This window comes from Taudactylus pleione, unplaced genomic scaffold, assembly GCF_031769625.1.
Source record: "Taudactylus pleione unplaced genomic scaffold, aTauple2 ptg000846l, whole genome shotgun sequence".
Lineage (NCBI taxonomy): Eukaryota > Metazoa > Chordata > Amphibia > Anura > Myobatrachidae > Taudactylus > Taudactylus pleione.
Window position 1 is genome coordinate 252,341 of NW_028285248.1, and position 4,588 is coordinate 256,928.

Here is a 4,588-nt window from a genome sequence, read left to right on the forward strand (position 1 = left end):
TTTTTAAGGCTAAAAAGTGGAATGTTATGCAATGGCCAAGTAAATCCCCTGACCTGAATACGATTGAGCATGCATTTCACTTGATGAAGACAAAACTGAAGGGAAAATGCCCCAAGAACAAGCAGGAACTGAAGACATTTGCAGTAGAGGCCTGGCAGAGCATCACCAGGGATGAAACCCAGCGTCTGGTGATGTCTATGCGTTCCAGACTTCAGGCTGTAATTGTCTGCAAAAAGTGAAAGTTAGATTTAGGATTGTTTAGTTTGTCCCATTACTTTTGGCCCCTTAAAAAGTGGGAGGCACATATAGAAACCGTTGTAATTCCTACACCGTTCACCTGATTTGGATGTAATTACCCTCAAATTAAATCTGAAAGTCTGCAGGTAAAGCACATCTTGTTTGTGTAATTTCAAAGCCATTGTGGTGGTGAATAGAGGCCAAAATCTGACAATTCTGTCAATGTCCCAATATTTATGCACCTGACTGTACCGTGTACAGAGTAACACAGGCAGTATATATGATTCACACAGACTCATACTTACAGTGAGCAGTTCATCTTATTATGAGGAGAAGATAAAGGTAAGAGGTCACTGCTCGTATGAGCTTACACTCTATAGGGAATATGGGCGACCTGAATAGGAGAATAGAACAGACGGAAATTTGGGTATTTTCTGTTAGAGGAAAGTGGACTCCTGCGCTGTCCCCTCGTCTCTGTAGTAAGTAACACGCCAGTGGGCTGACGTCACTGCTGGGCTTGTGCGCATGTGCGAACCCCATTCACAGAACTCTGTATAGTGGCCCCTATGCTGCACGGGCCCTTCTAGCGAGATCTGTGATTACCGCTATTGACCCTGTGCATACTGTTACTGTGTGTACTGCTGTCACCACCGTGTAATTGTGTGTACATCGCTGTTATCATCACGTAATAACGCTCGGGTTTTGGATTGCAAATATTACATGATTTTCACTATTTTTAAAAACTTTAACATTTCTGCAAATGATCCAATTACTCTCTTCACATAAATCCCTACTTTTAAGCTGCTCTTTCCGATTTCACTCCCTGGGCTGGTGGTGATATCTGCACAATGTTCACCTTGTTCACAGACCCTGCCCTAAGTACAGCACGTAGCAGAACCCAGTGACCTGCCGACGTCCCAGGTCCATAAATGATGTAAAGGAAAATGTAAGGATAAAGTAGAAATGAGCTCAGCAGAACGCAGTTCTTGGCATTGGGCAGTCGCCAGGAGCCGCCGTGCACACCCGGTAAAATGACGGTAGCCTAACTACACACATTTTCCTGTGCACCTCTCTGGTGTGTGGTTGCAAATTTGTGATGTTGGTGGTCACATGATACCGGTGTACCAGCACTTCACGCCCAAACGCCACCAAAGATTGTATCTGCAGAACATCACACCTCTGCAAAACACGATCCCTGCAATGAGCCGCTGACTTATTAATTTGTCTCTACTAAACGAAGTCTTGAATGAAGAAAGAAGAGCATTGAGGGAGAAAGGATGGCTGAGGAGGGAGCTGTGCAAAGCCCTTATGGCTACTGTATATAAATCACAGGTTCTCATACTCGGTCCTCAAGACTCCAAACAGTGCATGTTTTCGAGGTCTCCTCACAGAATCACAAGTGAAATAATTAGCTCCACCTGTGAATCTTTAAAGTTTGTCAGTGAGTAATGACTACACCTGTGCACCTGCTGGGTGACCTGGGAAATGTGTCAGTGAGTAATGACTACACCTGTGCACCTGCTGGGTGACCTGGGAAATGTGTCAGTGAGTAATGACTACACCTGTGCACCTGCTGGGTGACCTGTGAAATGTGTCAGTGAGTAATGACTACACCTGTGCACCTGCTGGGTGACCTGTGAAATGTGTCAGTGAGTAATGACTACACCTGTGCACCTGCTGGGTGACCTGTGAAATTTGTCAGTGAGTAATGATTACACCTGTGCACCTGCTGGGTGACCTGGGAAATGTGTCTGTGAGTAATGACTACACCTGTGCACCTGCTGGGTGACCTGTGAAATGTGTCAGTGAGTAATGATTACACCTGTGTACCTGCTGGGTGACCTGGGAAATGTGTCGGTGAGTAATGACTACACCTGTGCACCTGCTGGGTGACCTGGGAAATGTGTCGGTGAGTAATGACTACACCTGTGCACCTGCTGGGTGACCTGGGAAATGTGTCAGTGAGTAATGACTACACCTGTGCACCTGCTGGGTGACCTGGGAAATGTGTCAGTGAGTAATGACTACACCTGTGCACCTGCTGGGTGACCTGAGAAATGTGTCAGTGAGTAATGATTACACCTGTGCACATGCTGGGTGACCTGTGAAATGTGTCAGTGAGTAATGACTACACCTGTGCACCAGCTGGGTGACCTGTGAAATGTGTCAGTGAGTAATGATTACACCTGTGCACCTGCTGGGTGACCTGTGAAATGTGTCGGTGAGTAATGATTACACCTGTGCACCTCCTGGGTGACCTGGGAAATGTGTCGGTGAGTAATGACTACACCTGTGCACCTGCTGGGTGACCTGGGAAATGTGTCAGTGAGTAATGACTACACCTGTGCACCTGCTGGGCGACCTGGGAAATGTGTCAGTGAGTAATGACTACACCTGTGCACCTGCTGGGTGACCTGAGAAATGTGTCAGTGAGTAATGACTACACCTGTGCACCTGCTGGGTGACCTGGGAAATGTGTCAGTGAGTAATGAATACACCTGTGCACCTGCTGGGTGACCTGGGAAATGTGTCAGTGAGTAATGAATACTCCTGTGCACCTGCTGGGTGACCTGGGAAATGTGTCAGTGAGTAATGATTACACCTGTGCTCCTGCTGGGTGACCTGGGAAATGTGTCAGTGAGTAATGATTACACCTGTGCTCCTGCTGGGTGACATGGGAAATGTGTCAGTGAGTAATGATTACACCTGTGCTCCTGCTGGGTGACCTGGGAGATGTGTCAGTGAGTAATGATTACACCTGTGCACCTGCTGGATGACCTGTGAAATGTGTCAGTGAGAAATGAGTACACCTGTGCACCTGCTGGGTGACCTGGGAAATGTGTCAGTGAGTAATGATTACACCTGTGCTCCTGCTGGGTGACCTGGGAAATGTGTCAGTGAGTAATGACTACACCTGTGCACCTGCTGGGTGACCTGGGAAATGTGTCAGTGAGTAATGACTACACCTGTGCACCAGCTGGGTGACCTGGGAAATGTGTCAGTGAGTAATGACTACACCTGTGCACCTGCTGGATGACCTGGGAAATGTGTCAGTGAGTAATGACTACACCTGTGCACCAGCTGGGTGACCTGGGAAATGTGTCAGTGAGTAATGACTACACCTGTGCACCTGCTGGATGACGTGGGAAATGTGTCAGTGAGTAATGACTACACCTGTGCACCTGCTGGGTGACCTGGGAAATGTGTCAGTGAGTAATGACAACACCTGTGCTCCTGCTGGGTGACCTGGGAAATGTGTCAGTGAGTAATGATTACACCTGTGCTCCTGCTGGGTGACCTGGGAAATGTGTCAGTGAGTAATGATTACACCTGTGCTCCTGCTGGGTGACCTGGGAAATGTGTCAGTGAGTAATGATTACACCTGTGCACCTGCTGGGTGACCTGGGAAATGTGTCAGTGAGTAATGATTACACCTGTGCACCTGCTGGGTGACCTGTGAAATGTGTCAGTGAGTAATGATTACACCTGTGCACCTGCTGGGTGACCTGTGAAATGTGTCGGTGAGTAATGATTACACCTGTGCACCTCCTGGGTGACCTGGGAAATGTGTCGGTGAGTAATGACTACACCTGTGCACCTGCTGGGCGACCTGGGAAATGTGTCAGTGAGTAATGACTACACCTGTGCACCTGCTGGGCGACCTGGGAAATGTGTCAGTGAGTAATGACTACACCTGTGCACCTGCTGGGTGACCTGAGAAATGTGTCAGTGAGTAATGACTACACCTGTGCACCTGCTGGGTGACCTGGGAAATGTGTCAGTGAGTAATGAATACACCTGTGCACCTGCTGGGTGACCTGGGAAATGTGTCAGTGAGTAATGAATACTCCTGTGCACCTGCTGGGTGACCTGGGAAATGTGTCAGTGAGTAATGATTACACCTGTGCTCCTGCTGGGTGACCTGGGAAATGTGTCAGTGAGTAATGATTACACCTGTGCTCCTGCTGGGTGACATGGGAAATGTGTCAGTGAGTAATGATTACACCTGTGCTCCTGCTGGGTGACCTGGGAGATGTGTCAGTGAGTAATGATTACACCTGTGCACCTGCTGGATGACCTGTGAAATGTGTCAGTGAGAAATGAGTACACCTGTGCACCTGCTGGGTGACCTGGGAAATGTGTCAGTGAGTAATGATTACACCTGTGCTCCTGCTGGGTGACCTGGGAAATGTGTCAGTGAGTAATGACTACACCTGTGCACCTGCTGGGTGACCTGGGAAATGTGTCAGTGAGTAATGACTACACCTGTGCACCAGCTGGGTGACCTGGGAAATGTGTCAGTGAGTAATGACTACACCTGTGCACCTGCTGGATGACCTGGGAAATGTGT